This window comes from Palaemon carinicauda, unplaced genomic scaffold (genome assembly GCF_036898095.1).
Source record: "Palaemon carinicauda isolate YSFRI2023 unplaced genomic scaffold, ASM3689809v2 scaffold630, whole genome shotgun sequence".
Classification (NCBI taxonomy): Eukaryota; Metazoa; Arthropoda; class Malacostraca; order Decapoda; family Palaemonidae; genus Palaemon; species Palaemon carinicauda.
In genome coordinates this window covers 19,080-38,158 of record NW_027171906.1, presented here as the reverse complement: position 1 = coordinate 38,158, position 19,079 = coordinate 19,080, and positions in this window count along the sequence as shown.

The window sequence follows — 19,079 nt, the reverse complement described above, 5'->3', positions numbered from 1 at the left end:
AAATTAAAAAGGGACACTCGCGGTAAAATGCCCGACATTCTAATATACGACATCTCAGATAAAAAAAAAGACATGCACGTGTTAGCCCAACCATCAAGGCACACTTTCTAACACATAAACATGAAAAAAAAATGAATAATATACGGCAATTCCTTACTACGTAGTAATTTTTACAAATATTGAAAAAAAAACAGAAATTGGTAACCGCAGTTAAATACCCAATATACCAATAACTACGTCGTATCTGACAAAAACAAAGTCATGCATGGGTAGCCAGATCATCTAGACACACTTTCCAACACTAAACAAGCAAAAGTTTTACGACACTATTTGGCAATATCTTACGGAAAAATGACTTGGCAAAAAAATGAAAAAAAATGAAAAAGGGGCACTCACGGTAAAATGGTCCTCGTGGTGATGAACGACATTTTAACTAAAAAAAAAAACATGCACATGGTAGCCAAACAATCCACCAAGACTTTCCACAACTGATAACCTATACAAGTTGCACCATTCTACGACAATTTCATAATACGTAATAACTTTGATAATTATGCAAACTACCTCAGAAGGGTAAACTCGGACGCGAACGACCCCGACGCGTCTCAGAAATCGGGGAAGGAGTACAGCTACAGCAATGCACATCTGGACACTACTAGAGCGTGTAGGGGAGACACCTCCTGCAGGTCGATCACCCACAAATTCAGTCACAGGGGTGAGTCACGTGAGAAAAACCTGTTTTTTTTTGACGCTCGGGGTCGCAAACGACCCACCGTACCTATCCAGGGTTAAAGGAAAACTTTTATTTTTGGAAAAGAGCAAAACACTTGTACTAATTTTAACAAGCTACATTACAAAGAAGATGTCTATACAATAGCAATACTAATAGCTATTCAATAGGCTTCATATGGAATCTATTGCCAAGCTAGACCTGGAGTTCCTTCTAAATCTGAGATAATTCCTCATGTTTTCATATAAAGTTTATTTTAAGATTTGAAGAAACTACTGTTCGTTTATGCTGAAATATTTATAATTCTCATGTAAATCTTATTGATTTTATATCTTACAATCATATATGAGTTATGGAATATAATATTCCTGTAGGCATCAACTCATAAAATTTGCTAAGTGTCTTAATAACAAAAAAAAAATTAAGTTAGGTTAACAGCTAAATATAATATAGTTACCCTTAAAGACGTTTTCTTTTACTCAAAAGTCGCGCTGTTTTCTTTTCCTGGATTCCTCCGATCCAGGGGCAGATTGCTTGTACATTTCCCTTGCATATTTCCATTAAATACTAAATAATGTTCCAAAAACTGTCTTCTGAACTCCCATTATAGATTAACCAGTCTATTGCATAGTTGCCTCGATATCTCTAAAGACAAATACTAGAATGTCAGCTTATGCAAATGCTATGGAACGCAGACTATGGTGGAGGTCCCTCATTGGTTGAAACCCAGGGGGACAACTTTTTATGTTAGAATAGTTTATTTTAAGGTTACATGAGACTACAAGTAGAAATACAACAAAAGCAGTTTTACATATAAGCATGTATGTGTGATGTAAGTGTGAGACGATGCACACACAAACCATCCAGGCCCCTCTTTTGTTTTTTTAATGTGCTGTTAATATATCACTTAGTACATCTGTCACAAATCCAAGTTTCATTTAATAATATTTTGGCACCTTTATTACCACACACTGGATGATACCATGTATCACATTCCAGTGTCAATAAAGTGGTGTAATATGGCGCCTTTACCAGTGATACAAGCGGTTTTCTATTCTCCCGGACGGCATCCGACGTCCGACGTCCGACGTCCGACGTCCGGATTTCACACTGTGGCCCTTCTTCTTAAGTGCTTTCCTCCTCTGCATCCCAAGTTGGGTTATGGTGTAATGTCAGGTTCCTTTGTATCAATCACCATTTCACTGGTGATTACGTTCATAATGAAGTTTATTTTATCATATATAAATAAATACATAAACAAATATGAGTATTGGGCCTTTGTATATCGACGGCCAGGGTATAAGGTATGAGTAATTTGGCTTTCATATTTTCTAAGTATATTTAATATGGTTTTGCCAACAAATTGCATGAAAGAAATTCCAATTATAATTTCACATATAACAAGATTCAATCCTCGATGTTAACTTGCTCACAGTCAATGCCTCCCAATTCAAGATAATGTCATATTCCATATCTACCAAATGAGGAGCACTGTAGGCACTTATGAAATGTATCTTCATTTGACATAATTGGAATCAACTTCAATAATCCATTTAGTTGAAGAATTATTTACCTAGAAAGATAATTATTATTGAATGATCAATGGTCGAAGGTAGCGAGTGATTCCCAAAAATATTGTCTAATTAATCATGAAGTAAATAAGTCTTTAGGGTAAAATTCTTATTGTCTATCTCAGTACCTGCAATATTCAATATGGTGTTTACTAATGATCAGTTTAACAACAACACATTAGACAAATGATTTGCTTCTTTGCCATTACTTTGGATGTGTTTAAATCACCAGTAACAGGAATCCCTTAATTTTTTTTTTCTGAAATGAAATATTTCAGAACATTATGGAGAATTTCCTGTGCCTCAGGTTGTCGGCGAAGACGTTTGGGGAATCAGTGTGAGGTCCATTGTTGTTACAGAAGGTCACCAAGACTGAGTGACCTTTAATGACACTGACCTCGACCTTTTCAAGCCCGACATAAATCATAGGAGCCTTACAATCTGATATGGCATCGTAGCGGGAAAAAAAAGATAACTTCTCATCTACATTTTTAGTGATGAAAGTTGGGTTTCAATAATAATAGATGTTATAAATTGTATTTATTATAACTGATGAATAAAAAACAATAGATATCATGAATAGGAATGTTTTTTTATTGACTCATTGTCTCTAGTGAGATTAACACAACTTATAATTGGCACTGTATGCTAACTGAACCGGCCACCTCAAAAGTTCAAAGCACAATTTGGTCGAATATGGACGTCATACCTATCGCTTATCAGAGGTTTCAGGTTTTACATTTAATAAGGATATATCCTAGCAAAGATGCTGTAACTTTTTAGAGAGAAAAAATACATTAATACGTTATATATGTTGTTGTTGGGGTATTAAAGCCAACACGTTATATATGTATTGGTGTGCTACTGTCTTAAGCACACATTTGAGTATGAGTTGTGTTTCAGATGTATTTAGATGGTTTATTGAACACATCTTGGTGGTTTTTTTAAGTTTTATTGTATATAAACAACTGAGTTAAACATCTCCATCACTGGAGGAAGCTGTGTTGGTCCACATGACCAATTCTGGTGAAGTTTAGATAAGAACTGAACAAATTACTGATATCCCAAATATCGTATGCTTGGTTTACTTTAGACACGTGACGGAATCGGAAGACACCTGCATCCGGTGACGTCACAAACTTTCACACGAAGAGTTAATGTGTTGACACTAAGAAAGAATGACAACTTAGCATCTTACATCCTGTACACAATTTGAGTTGACCATAGCAAATCTCACGGCCAGCTCTTCCAACCAACATGACATATTACGTCATTTGTTTCAAACATGTAATATTACTATTCTAATCATTACATATGCTCGGCCAGCTATCTCAATTTTTTTACAAAAATTTAACAACAAGCCGAAACATGGTTATTAGGTGTGACTGGACATACGTATCATTCATTGTCCAAAACTAGCTATATCCAACTGAGGACGAATGTCCAAATAGGCACATCAAAATTAATAACAATAATGCATACAAAAAAAGATATTACCAAAGCAAAAAGAAAAATGCATGATAAAACCAAGATCATACATATGGTACATTGCTAGCAAATGATTACATGGTACCAAAAAACAAAACAAATTCTGACTTACAAATGATTCGGTAACTTGATAAAGAATAATTGTTACCTTTGTCAGAAACAAGATACTCAATATTCAGTGCACAAATACGAATTCCTGGTACGTACACGTACCACGGTTTCGTACATATATATATATTTATATATAGGGCTGATACATTTTATTAGATGCCCATAGATTCTGTTATATATCTTATATATTTTTTTCTTTTTTTTTTTTTCTCTTTTCTTTTTTAACATTCCGGCTTATATATTTTTATTAGATGCCGAGAGAAAAAAATGATTTATATCCTTTTTTATTTTATTTATTTTTTTAAATGTTATTTTAAATGTATTTTTAACAATGCAAATGTAGAGAATTTCTTTAATTACATATTACTAGCGTACTAGTCAGCTTTTCATACAAACATCATCCTGACAAATTACTCCCTTAGCGAATGAGGTGGCCACTCATACAGCTTTGAATTGTATCAGGTAAGGGGTATTGTCAGGGCTATTCAACTCGTTCCTTTGTAGCTGCTTGCTGTGCCGTAACCTACGCCAAACAAGGATGTTCACGGCGATAAAAATTAACGCCGTTCCAAATAAACCTGCTAGTAATATAGGTTGAAGAATCTCTGTGTAAGTCGGCGACAGGTGGTCCTTTTCGGTAAGTTTCATTAAGTGTTTCGCCACACTTCCTTTATAGGGGAGAGGAAGTGCGGGCGTTGTAGAGGTCCACGTGAAGTTCGCGAAGTAAGCACGTTCTCTGATGATTGTCCGTAGGCCAGTCACCATGGAATTCGGGGAAGTCCCGATACAGCCATCTGCTGCGACGAAGATGTGGTTAAATGATGTGGATCCGTCAGGGCATGATATATTGAAGCCGTCCTTGTCGTATCGTATCCACGAGCCATTATTTAGTCTGCAATTGAATTCCTTATTGTCAAAGGGATAAAGCTTATCCAGACAATTTTCACTTGTATGGGAGAGAGCACCGTCTAGCACTATACCTAACTCGCATGAATCCATCAAGTTTTTACGGAATTCAAATGAGTCAGCTGTACATATTTTTCTATCCATTGCGTCTGAACAGTGAGTTAATTGATTTAAGTCTTTAATGACCGTATATGTTTCCTTGTCTGGGGAAATCAATACGTGTCCTGTCAAACTGGATATTACTGGATTTGAGTGATTCGTCATGAAAGTCGGAAATGGTGATATCCTGTAAGATTGCCAGGCATCAGAAGAATCAAAGGGAATTGTAATCCTAATCTTGTTATTATCTACGTTTACTGTAATTAGGCTGTAATAAAATTCTAACCTATGTTCGCCTAACAAAGGAACATAGCCTAGTTTATCCCTAGTGTTCTCCAGAACTAATTTTAAGTAACGTATAGGCAACAAATGGGGCGACAATACACCTTTAGTTGCTAACGTGATAGCTTCTACATAATCCTTGGATTTCTCAATGAAATGTGCAATTCTGTTATGTATGTGATCTATCTTTGAATCATAATACGTTAATGTTGCTAACAAATCCTGTACTTCCATAATTTGAACGATATTATCTGAATGTTCATTTAACAAATCCATAATTTTATTGATTGAAGCTAACTGATCCCTTAGTTCTGACATAATCAATTCATCTTTATGAGTCAAGAACTCAATTTTCTTATTTTGATTACTAATTTTAAGACGATTGGAAAGTCCTAAACCTAAACTTGCAACAGACCCAAAGATGCTTAATGCAGCATAAATGAACGGATTCCGTCTTTCTTTTTGTTCGTGTCCTACAGTCCACATCAAAAGGTCATAAGCCAAAGATCCTGTCTCTCCAGTCTTATTCTTTAAGTCATCAGATAGCATCTCTGCAACTTTTAATGTTGAGCTAAGCAAACTCTTAGTAGTCAAATGGAAATGTCTCCTATGCAACTCATCCAATGATGCAGAAAACCTTGAAATGGCGGTTCTTAAGCTAGTGACATCATTCTCTTGAAGAAAAATTGCTTGCATATGCACTTCGACAATTACGTTGGTTGATGTAATAAAAATGTCTTCTTGTCTTTCAACTATATTTCCATATTTAAAATATATATTCTTAGTCTTAGAACTCATCCCATACGAAAAAAATGTCTGAGCGAACAATATCACTCCCAACAACAAAAAATTCATCTTGGAAACCTGTAACGAGAAAAAACACATGTAATTACTCCTGTATTAAAAAGAAAACTTTTAAATTAAAATTAAAATTTTTCCTCACTTCTTTTTAATTTCTTATGTGAGACAATGGTACTATTCTCTCATCCGTGGGTTGGGCTACATTTTGAATTCTAAACCTATTGGCCGTTAATATTTCCAAAATGTTAAATGGGCCTTCAAACTTAGGTGTCAGTTTATAGTTGAGCCCTTTTCTGACATTGATTTGAATATAGATGTTATCACCCACGGTATATGTTTTAGTTGGTTTCGCTATTTTATCATGATTCCTTTTCATTATGATTTGTGATTCTTCTAAATTCTTTCGAAGGATATCATATCGACTTATACTTGCATTTATACATTCTTTTAAAGGATTTGATAGATTAGTTGTAGGCGTTAATACATGGAAAGGTGTTCTAACTGGGGTACCATACAATGCTTCATGCGGTGACATTTTAATTGATATATGATATGAATGATTCAGAGTACTCAGTGCCGCCGGTATTGCAATATCCCAGTTGGGGTCTGATCCCCCTAGTGTTACCCTTAATATATTTAATATCTTCCTATTTGCTCTTTCCACTAGCCCATTCGACTCTGGGTGATATATCATGGTATTGATCTTCTTTATTTTGAGGAATTCACACAATGAGGTAAGAAAGTGATTATTAAATTCACCACCCGAGTCTGAGATTATCATGTGTGGAATTCCATGTTTACAAATGTAACACTCGTAAAACTTCCTAGCGCATTCAATCGCAGTTTTAGTTTTAAGCGCTATTAGTTCTGTATATCGAGTTAAAGCATCTATAATTACTAAGAGGTGCTTATTCCCTCTGTCTGACTCGTAAAATCCTGTTAACAAATCTAAATGTATTCTTTCAAAGGGTTGATTGGGAACAGGATAAGTTCCTAAGCTAACAGGTGTTTTCGTATGCCCTTTGTTTTCCTGACATGTGCGACAATTAGCTATGTGTCTTTTTATATCTGTAAGCATTGTATGCCAATAAAACAATGATTTGGCTTTCTGTGACATTAATGAGAACCCAGGGTGTCCATGTAATGGATTTGAATGCAACCAATTCAGGACAGTGGAAACAAGTGAGTTTGGTACTACTACCTGGTCGTTAGTTACATGTGGTGTATTGCGGGTTTTCCTTGTCACAGTCCTACACAGAATATTATCTTTGATTACATAATTCTGCTGCTTATACTTTATATATTCTTTTTCTTTATGATTGCCTTTCAAAGCATTTATAATTGTTTCTATTTTCTGATCTTTTCTTTGCTCAGTCTGTAACAATTCAGCACTCCAGCCTAAATCTTCTTGTTCAGATATTGTTTTTACAATAGGCATGGATGTTGATATATCTATTAATTCAGCTAAAGACTCCGTACAAGATGACACGGGGTTGCGTGATAATGCATCCGCAATGATATTTGCTTTCCCAGGTAAATACCCGATTCTTGCGCCAAAATCTTGAATGATTAAATGCCACCGAGTTCGTTTAGGGCTGTGATTGAAGCCTTTAAAGAACTCTGTTAGTGGTTTATGGTCAGTAAGAACCTTAACGGGATAACCGTAAATTATGAACTTAAAATGCACTAGCGAATTAACAATAGCTAGTCCTTCCTTGTCTATTACTGCATATTTACTTTCGGAAGTTCTCAATTTTCGAGAATAGAAAGCTATCGGGAAAAACTGTTTATCATATTGCTGAAGCAATACCCCTCCCACTCCTAAGTCTGAGGCGTCTGTTGCAATGAAGAATTCCTTACCGAAGTCAGGAAATTTTAAGATAGGAGAACTACACAGTTCATCTTTCAAAGTATTAAACGCCTGTTGATGTTGCTCAGACCATATGAAATCTACGCCCTTCTTCGTAAGATCAGTTAAAGGAGCGGCTATTATTGAATAGTTGCGTATAAAACGCCTGTAATATCCACTACAACCCAGAAATTGCTGTATTCCCTTGACATTAGTAGGTATGGGAAAATTACGTATAGCCGACACCTTATCATGGACTACTTTAAGACCTTGGCTTGACACCATGAAACCCAAATATACTAATTCTGTTTTGAAAAATTCACACTTACTAATCTTTACCCTTAAGTTATGTTGTCTTAATCTCTGTAGTACTAGTTCTAACTTACGTAGATGTTCTTCTAAGGTGTTGGAAAAGATTACAAGATCATCCATATAGGCATGCAATATATCCCCTAACAAGTCTCCAAACACTATGTTAATCATTCTTGTAAATGTTATAGGAGCACAACGTAAACCAAAAGGCATCCGTAAAAATTCATAATGTCCCCTGGCTGTGCTGAAGGCTGTGTATGGGATACTATCTTCTTCTAATGATATCTGGTGAAAGCCTTTAAGTAAGTCCAAACTGGTAAAATATTTATTCTGACCTAACAAAGACAAAATATCGTCAGTACATGGCACTGGGAATCGATCAGGGATCGTTTCCTCGTTTAGACGACGAAAGTCGACACAGATACGCCATGTTCGATCTTTTTTCGGTACAACTATTAAAGGAAAATTATAAGGGCTATTTGATTTTCTAATGACTCCTTCCTCTAACATTTTACCTACTTCATCATTTATTTCATTCTGGAATTTCATAGGGAGTCTGTACGAGGGTACATATATAATTTTCTGTTTGTCTTTTAACCTTATTTGATGCTCGATCACATCTGTTTTCCCTAAGGATCCATCCGTAGTGGAAAAGACATCTGTATATTTATTTAAAAGTTCAAAAATTTTCTGCTGAATTTCTTCGTCTTGAATGTCCTTACTGATTTTATTTTTAATAGATCGTAAAAGGGATTCATCCGCAACTGATTGAGAGTGATTGATTTCAGCAACGGTAAGAATACGATGTTTATAAACTTCTACATCCAAGATATGTTGATTTTTGTGAATTACTAAAGTGTTATTTAAATGATTACAGACTTCGATATTACATTGCTGATGTGAGCCTACTGTATAAATAGCTTGTGTGACAGACAATCCGTTGGTTTTCAAAGTATCGGAAAGGATTAATATTTCAGATCCCGGTAGTGTTTTCTTTATTTGCACTATTAAATTCGAAGGTATGTTTGGTTCGATATATTGCGTGCAAGATGATATTACGGGTGAACGAGAATTCTGCTGGGTCGCGTGTATTATTTCTTTATTAGTGAGACAAGTGATTGGTTCTTCAACGTACGTTACGGTTACATTTGTCGTCTCCTTATTATCCAAAACTGACTTTAAAGTATTAGAAGACTTATAGAATTTCCCTTTGATATACACGCCGTGCTTTGCAGGAGCTAAGATAATGTTTTGATTTCCCATAGATGGGTATCCTATAATTACAGCTGGATACATATTAATGTTTTTCACAACAACAAATGTATCGGCAAACGTGCGATTACCGACTCTGAACTGAATATGAGTTATGCCTATGACGTTTAATTCATTATTTCCTATACCTGAAAGTCTGATTCCTGATTTTTCAATCGGAAAGTTCGAAAACAACAAGTGATGCGTCTTCAAATCCATAATATTACGTGGACTACCAGAGTCAAAAAATAACGTAAAGGATTTGTGTTCTAAATTTACAGCATATAAGGTTGGCCGTAACTCATTTTAGCTTATTATTGTATGAATTCGTTGCAAATCTACGGGAGCATGCACTGTTTTACTTAATTCGGCCGTGTGTTTCATAGGAAAATCTATTGTCTCACAATTATCTGATAAAACATTAAATTGATTATTCAATACTATTGATGTTGACATAAATGACCTTGACCCAACATCACTCTCTTCCCCTCTAGAGTTAACTATGTGGTATTTGCTTTGTTCTGCACATTCTGAAAATTAGGCTGACTTTGCGAGGTCTGGTTTGACGGCCCAGGCTCAGCGATATTTGAAGAAGTGTTTGTTTGTTTCGGACTCTGAACTGCATTGACATTTTGTTGTTTCTTCTTATTGTTAAAATGAGGATTTTTCTTTTTATTTCCATATGGAACTGACTGTGGAATTGACTGTGTATTTCTAGGATATTGTTGTGTCTTATGCGCGTAACATTGACTATAAGAATGTGATCCTGTGTTGTGAACTGAACAAAATTTCGTTCTACAGTCTGCGCTTATGTGACCTTGACGTTTGCAGTTGTAACACGTCACTCCCGCTACTGGATTATTAATTACGTTCACTGTTTGTGGTTTTGTTTCATTCTTAGCAAAAACTTGAGTTAACACGGGATCGAGATCTGGACACTTGGACATGTGCTTCTTTATCTGTTTATAGACATCCAATTCCGTACTTGCAGGCATTAACTTCTTATCAAAGCACCGCACTAAAGCTTCAGGCAACATAAGTGTCATGCAAGTTAAATACATTAATCGTAAAAAATCTTTCACGGAGATATTATCGTTAGTAACCCAAGTGGAATTACCTAAAATGTCCTGATATTCGTTAAGCCTATCAGCTATGAGAGCTGCTCTCTCAACAACATTAAGCCGATTCATAGTGGCTTGATTAAGTGTATTTCGTAACGTTAACACTACATCCAAAGCTTCTTCACCCCCATAGATCGCGCGTAACCTAACTTTGAAATCATCCCAAGTAACTGCTTCCTGAAATGAAACACCTCTTAAATACGCACTCGCATCCCCCTTAGAAAAATCTATAAAACTTTTAGCTTCTTGTAATTGTACAAAAGGATCTACGATTTGTTTGGCATTTAAATGGGCATCAACGGATGAAATCCATGACTCCACATTTTGTGGCAAGAACCCGTTGACACGGCCTTGAAAAGGAAGGATTGCTGACCTGGCATTTACAAGCGTCACAATTGGAGGAGGATTAGCCTGGCCTACACCACTAGGTCCAGGGGTAGGGCTGACAGGAGGAGCCATGACTGCTGTATTCTTTTTTTTTCTATCTCTTTGACCCCTTTCAATCCTATCAAAATATCTATATGAGTACAGACGCCCACTGCGTAAACGCATATGTATAATAAAATTCCCCCAACAATGTTACTAATCCCAATACATTTCCCCCCAAGAGTTTATGAAAGAAAAAGGAATTAGCACAAAGAAAGAAAAATTCTAAATGAGAATTAGCACTAAGAAAGAAAAATTCTAAATGAGAATTCGGAGTTTCTTATAACAAAGTTTAGGAATTCACTCACCCCAGTAATATTTGACTAACGACTTGTGATAACTACACTTCACTGCACAAACTGAAATGAATACAAAATCTTTGTACTTAGCTTTATATGTAGTCGAGTCGTCTCTCTCTCTCTCTCTCTTGATGTTTTGTTAGCGATGTCTCGTTCTAGTTTCTTGTAGAATGTAGGTCTTCCTGGATATGTTTTGCAATAGTTGAATGCCAGTCCTTGGGTTTCCTAGGATGTTGATTGAAGATTCTATTTGTATACTAACATATGTTGGTGTTAGCATTTTCGTTGGACTCAGTCAAAATTGTAGATTTTTGTAGATAGTTCTGAGTTCTTGAAGATCTTTATCAGGTATTACAGCTTTTATGTTGAAGTCTTGAAGATATATCTCTGGTTTTACAGCTATTTATTTTTGAAGTCTTGAAGATATTTCTCTAATTCTTAGAGTATAACCGCTGTCTTTGAGTTTAAGCGCTGCCACCATTTATTGGTGTGCTACTGTCTTAAGCACACATTTGAGTATGAGTTGTGTTTCAGATGTATTTAGATGGTTTATTGAACACATCTTGGTGGTTTTTTTAAGTTTTATTGTATATAAACAACTGAGTTAAACATCTCCATCACTGGAGGAAGCTGTGTTGGTCCACATGACCAATTCTGGTGAAGTTTAGATAAGAACTGAACAAATTACTGATATCCCAAATATCGTATGCTTGGTTTACTTTAGACACGTGACGGAATCGGAAGACACCTGCATCCGGTGACGTCACAAACTTTCACACGAAGAGTTAATGTGTTGACACTAAGAAAGAATGACAACTTAGCATCTTACATCCTGTACACAATTTGAGTTGACCATAGCAAATCTCACGGCCAGCTCTTCCAACCAACATGACATATTACGTCATTTGTTTCAAACATGTAATATTACTATTCTAATCATTACATATGTTGTTGTTGGGGTATTAAAGCCAACACTTGTTGTTGGCACGGGCCTTTCCCTTGGTTGGCCCTTAGATGTTATATATTTTCCTGGGAAAACTACCCATCTTTGACTGGTAGGTTTTCATTAAATTTAATATTTCTATGTAAGTACTTCACAAATAATACACTTTGAAAATTATTTAGGCTGATCTTATTTTTTTTTGTTAGTTTTTTCATTCATTTGATAATAGGATTTTATCAATAACTTGCTGTTCTCTCTAAGAAATCTCTCAAGTTTTATCTTACCTCTCATTCTACACTTTAGTAACAGAGGCCAGGATGAGACACTTGTCTGTGCAGGAGTTAGGCTCACTACACAACCTGTTGAGGAGGAATTGTTAACACCACAGGAAGGGGGGGGGGAGGGGAAGGTTACAGTGAGATAGGATTCAATGGTTAGTCACACAAGGAGGTTACCAATGGCATCTCCAGACCCCAGCCTTCTACTTCAACACTAGACAAACTCGCTTCTAGTGTAGAACCAATCATACTGACTTGCAAAAGTACAAACTTTACCTGGCTCTTCTGATCATCAAGCGAAGGAAGAAGGACGAATTCACCAAATCCTTTCTCAGAACATGAAGGCTCTGACATTCTTGGAGTTCTTTTTCTTCTTCTTCTTCTTCTTCTTCTGTAATTTACCTGCATTAACGAAAAGGTTTCACAGCAGCTGCCTCTCCTTCAAATGAGTTGAAGTTCACCTGCACAGTCTGAAGACCAGACTGTTGGAAGTTTTTTGATTTGGGAGTTTTCAATAGAAATAAAACTTGTTTGTAAATAATCCTCAAAGTAGCATCTACTTATTGATATGAATGGTATCAGAATGTTTTGGGCTTAGGCCATGTCGTGCTGATGGAAGTTCCTTCATTAGTAGCTTCCTAAGTTATATGTGACTACAGTGATATATCCCAGAGAATTTACCGAAGGTATCCAGAATTCTAACTCCTGGAGCGAGTATCCCTTAAATTTTTCCAAGGGATATCACGTAAGAACGTATCTTGACACATCTCATAGCTATTTACACCCCAAATAGCCTTTCACTTCGAGAGGGAAAGTGGCAAGAAAATAAGAGAGTCGTTAAAGAGGTAAAACAACTCGACTCTCCTAATGTGCTGTAAATAGTTCGGCCATCCGCCACCGCACGGCGCCACCAAACCATTCTTTCGTTTGTGGCTTTGCTGACCAGTTTTCCCTGTGTTATCTCGCTATTTTCGAAGCTTTTTCGCATTATTATGGATTCCCCAGCTTCATCAGCTTCTGGAAAGTTAAGTAATATCTTCGAATTGTGTTAATGTAAGCTCTTGCCAGTTTTGCTTTCTGATTGATATCGTATTTAACGTAACAAGAGCTGTTGCCGGCCGGAGGGCGTCATGACGCGATCGTTCTTTTGTTCATTTAGTTAGCAAGAACGATATTCCCGGCATCCTTGCTTTAATAACTTTAGCTATTTAGTATTTTAGCTAGGGATTTTTATATTATGTCATTGTTGTCGTGAATTTGGCTATAATTTCGAGCCTCACGAGTGCTAGGCTTCTAGCCTAGGCACTTTCACACCTCATGCATGATATAACCTTCCTGGTAAAGTTGTATTGAAGCTCACGCAATATTTTATACAATTAAGATATTACTATTTCCTTTCCTCTTCCATAATAGTATACCAGATTTACGTAGAACGTTTCTCTAAGCTCTCTAGCTTAATAGATTTAGTGCTTTAGTATACCTTATATGTCCCCATTACTCTTATATTGTCTTTTGGGGGGGAGATAGATATCTCATTTTCCCCCTTTAAGTCGATATTTTCTCTATGAGAATTAAGAGTAATTCCCTTTCCCTCTGATTATCCTAGGCTATTCTCAGTTAATTTACTGTAACCTGTGGTTGGGTAAATTTTCTGGGGCGTTTCATTTCCCTCTCCTTTTCTCTGAACTGGCAACTGAGTAGCTTGTCAGCATTGAGTTTGGAGTTGGGGACGGGACATCAGAGTAAGTCTGTGTTAAGCATCTAGCTACCTGGTCTGATACAGGCAACTGAGTAGCTTGTCGGTATTCCAGTAGGGCTAGTTGCTGTTCAGGAGGCTAGCCTCCCTAGATCTTGTAGAGGTTATTGTTTTACAATTTCCTCTTTATAGTCTAGCAGACAGTCCTGTATTGGGGATTCTTAACGGGAGGATAGGTTTCTTCCTTGTTTTGATCCCTGATACGAGATTCTGTTCTCATGAGTTCGTTTTCAGACGACCTTTCATTGCCTAACATAACCTGGGGAATTGACTTCCCCTAAGTTGAGGCTTATATGAGGACAGAATCTTTCAGGTTAAGTAATGCTTTAGGGTATTGCTTTACTTATGGACTATTCACCCCTTCCCCGCTATCTCTTTCGTGTTGAATGATCCAACACCCTTATGGCCGTGGTTCTACATAGGCTCCTCTGGACGTCTGTAGACCTGGCATGAGTTTTTCTGTTAGTGCCTGGTTAGGTTACTGACAGATAACCTCATATCTTTAAGTGTTCCTTAGAGTCCTCCCTTGGACTGCCTTGCATATCCCTTAAGATGGGATATGATTGAGTGGAAGCCCGAATTGATTTCCCTCTTCCACTGGCACACTCTTTCAGGATGTAGACGACATAGCGGATTCTTTGCCGTCTTCTATCCTTACCTTTCTCTCTTACTGTCTATCATGGGCTATAGTCGGCAGTTAATTCTGCCGACAATTTGGGTTGGCTAGGCTAACAGTTCGCTGTATTCTCTTACCTCGGACATCGTTGATCGATGGCCGTTGGTGAGTTTGGTAGGCCTGCCTGCCGGCAACTGAGTAGCTTGTCGGCAGCTGGCCAATGCCTTCCACCCATAGTGTTATATTAATATCCAGCAGTGGTCGGCAGGCCCGGCAGATGCCGGCCTGCTGGCATATGCTGATTAGCCCATCATGCCGACAATGTCGGCAGGTCGACACTATATTCATATTTTATTAACGGTAGCTGCTGGCAGGCTCGGCAGACGCCTGCCTGCCGGCATTTACCGACTGGCCCTACATGCCAACGACGTCGGCAGGGCCGGCAGTGTCAGCGGGGCCGGCAGTGTCGGCTGGGCCGGCAGTGTCGGCTGGGCCAGCAGTGTCGGCAGGGCTGGCGGGGCCGGCAGTGTCGGCGGGGCCGGCAGTGTCGGCGGCATACTGCCGCCGGCAACTGCTGTATTCAGAAAAATATGGTAAATTTTTTTCCAACCTACAAGTGGTTCTTGAGCAGCCATTTGTGAGACCATCATAGAGAGTTGATTCTCTCTTATTTTAATGGTTATGTCCATTAAATTTAACAATTGTATTGAACATTATAAGAGGATGTGTCAAGAAGACACTATATATCTTGGATATTCACTCTGTTATTTAATTCCTTGTGAATTTCATGGTTCAATACGGGAAGAGGTCATAGGAAATGGCTGGACGGGATACACATGTGGGTGTCTTTCCTACTATAGCTTACCCTATCCAAGCTAAATATAATAAATGTTATTATGTTGAAATTTGAGAATTTCACAGAAAACTCATTTGCTTTTCTTTTCTTTACAGGAGGAGCATCCCGAGTGCGGGAACAACTTTTGTAGGGTCCGCAGCAAGGACTTCTACGGACATGGCGTGTGTAGGTCTCACACCCGCTGTTCTGTCACCAAAGGGGCCCTCAAGTACTGGGACCCAGAGGTATGTACTGTGTGCGACAAGTTGGTTAAGGAGGCTTTTGATGATCAAAAGTCTGCGGAGTCTAGGGATGCAGCTAGGATTACGCTGCGGAAATGGGTTAGAGGTTTTCAAAAGAATACCTCGGGCCCATACCTTCCTAATGCCTGGATGAGGGACTGTCTCTTCCCCGGAGCTCGTGAGGATTCCGTCATTCCCCAGACCAAACCTTCGATCCCCTTGGTGCAGATCCAGGTTCAGAAACCTGGAGATCCTGACGTGGCGGATGCTTTGGAAAGCGTCCACCTAGACGACAATATGTCTGTCGTTTCCGAGGAGACCGAGAAGAATCTCCTCATGGAAGAGTCAGAACAGGAGGCAGTTGTTCCTCCTACTAATGAGGTTGAGAATGCTGAAGCAGTGTCGGTCTCTTCAGCAGCTGTGGTTGAACCAGCACCCTCAACCTCTTCGCAACCGCCTCATCTGGAGGCACTTACGACCACTTTGCAATCTCTGATGTCGATGGTGTACGACTTGCAGAAGCGGTCCTCCGAGAAAGAGACTACTTTCCGGTCAGAGATTGAACAGCTAGTTTCCTCGCGCTTAGCCCCGAAAAAACTAAACGTGAAGGATCTTCCTCTGTTCTCCGATGTTAGCCCGTGGAGGTACGCGGAGCACATGCCTATGTCAGCGGGCAAGATTTTCCTCTTGGAGAAACTGGGTACCATCCCAGTGGAGGAAATCGAGTTCTGGCCCAGCAGGGCATCCTACCCGGATTGTTATGTCCGGCTCAGAACTGAACCGGCATCCAAAGAAGAGAGGGAGCCCAATGAAGTAATTGTCCTAGAGCTCGCTAAAGCACAGGTTTTGTTTTCTACAAAACTAAAGGAGAGGGCATTCACTAGCTGAAAGATGCCGGCGTTAAGCAAAAAACATCTGTCGTTTATTGCTGACCCTCAACGTGCTTTTCCCTTTATGGATAAAGGGTTTAAAGCAGCTCTGAAGGCCGTGAAGGCCGGAAAGCCCTGCCGCACGCTGGAAGAGAGCAAGCCTTTCTCCCTTGCTTTCCCTTCAGATGACAAAGACTGGAAGGACGTTCATGTTACCTTCTCAGTCGGGAAGCTGGAGGCCGATATCGCTGGACGTCAGTTCAACGAGGACCTCCCAAAGCTGTCAGAGTTTCTCTTGAAGAGAGAACATGAGACGAAGGAACGCTTGGCAGCGTCCATGTCTTTACAAACGGGGCTAGAAACGTTGGCTAGCATCCCTGATACCCCACACATGTATATGGTCTTTGCCAAGGCACACTTGGCTACTGTTACGAAGGACCTATACAACTTTATCAGAGCCAGGACGGCTTGTCGGGAGTTCGTGTTTGCTTCCGCCTCTGTTAAACACGAACCTAGGAAGCTGATAGCTTCTATTATCTGGGGAAAAGATCTCTCTCCTAGTGATGTGGTAAAGGAGGTCTTAGATAAGGCTGCTTCGGAGAATAGGAATCTACTCTCTAAATGGGGCTTGTCCTCCAAGAGAAAGTCTTCCACTGATGGGGGTCGCCAGCCGAAGAATAAGTCGAAGCGGCCTCGCCTGTCCTCTCGACCAAGACAGCAACAGCTTCCCATGGCCACGGTGCCCCAGACGGTGGCACAACCTACCACCACCTTTCAACTGATGCCCCAAACACTGGCGACTCAGTCACCAGTTTTCACCCCAGCTTACGAAAGGCAGTCGGCTTCTTCCAAGCCAAAGTTTAGGGGATCCTTTTGAGGCTCTTCTAGACGCCCCTTCAGAGGAAGAGGTAACAGAGGTGGTCGTGGCCAAGGTGGAAAGTCTTCCACCCAGCACTCGAAGTGAGATGCTGCCGGTAGGAGGGAGACTTCTACACTTTCAGGATCGGTGGACCTTCGATCCTTGGGCCCACAGCCTGATCAAGATAATACTGGGGTGGGGTTGGAACTCAACTCCACTAAGCTTTCCTCAATCCTTCCAACCTTCAACCCCAGTTCTGGAAGAATACGTTCAGGAACTACTGGACTAGAGAGTGATAAGGAAAGCAAAGTCCATCAAATTCCAAGGAAGGCTATTCTGTGTTCCAAAGAAGGATTCGGAAAAGCTCAGAGTCATTCTGGACTTATCACCACTCAACAAGTTCATTGTGAACTACAAGTTCAGAATGCTGACGCTTCAGCACATAAGGACCCTTCTGCCCAAAAGGGCATTTACAGTCTCCGTAGACATGACGGATGCGTACTGGCATGTGCCAATCAACCGTCAGGTTTCCCCCTACCTGGGATTCAAGCTCCAGAAAAGAAAATACGTTTTCAGAGCCATGCCCTTCGGTTTGAATATTGCACCGAGAATATTCACAAAGCTTGCAAATGCAGTTTTTCGACAACTACGCCTCAAAGGGGTTCAGGTGATGGCCTACCTGGACGACTGGCTGGTGTGGGCAGCATCCAAAGAAGAATGCATGCAAGCCTCCAGAAAAGTGATCCAATTCCTAGAGTACCTAGGATTCAAGATAAACCTGAAAAAGTCTCGGCTGTCTCCAGCTCAAAAGTTCCAGTGGTTGGGAATCCACTGGGACTTACAGTCACATTGCCTCTCCTTGCCAAAAGCAAAGAGAAAGGAGATTGCAGGGGCCGTCAAAAATCTGCTTCGGTCACGAAAGATTTCAAGAAGACAACAGGAGAGAGTGTTGGGGTCTCTCCAGTTTGCCTCTTTGACGGACTCACTTTTGATAGCACAATTAAAAAATGCATCAGGGATCTGGAGAAAATACGCTTACAACGATCGAAGAGATCTACTAAGACCGTTACCAAATCGTCTGCGATCGATTCTCAAGCCATGGTCGGAAACAAAGAACTTAAGAAGGAGAGTATCCTTGCAACCACCTCCTCCTACAGTCACCGTCCACATGGATGCTTCAAAGGAAGGATGGGGGGGGGGGTCATTCTCATCTTCGGAAAGTGCAAGGAACTTGGTCTCCCCTGTTCAGGACCTTCCACATCAACTATCTGGAAGCCATGGCAGTGTTTTTTTCCCTGAAGAAGCTGAAACTTCGCCGCTCAATCCACATTCGTCTGGTCCTAGACAGCGAAGTGGTGATGAGATGCATAAATCGTCAAGGTTCAATATCGCCTCAGTTGAATCAGGTGATAATAGCCATCCTTCATCTGTCCAA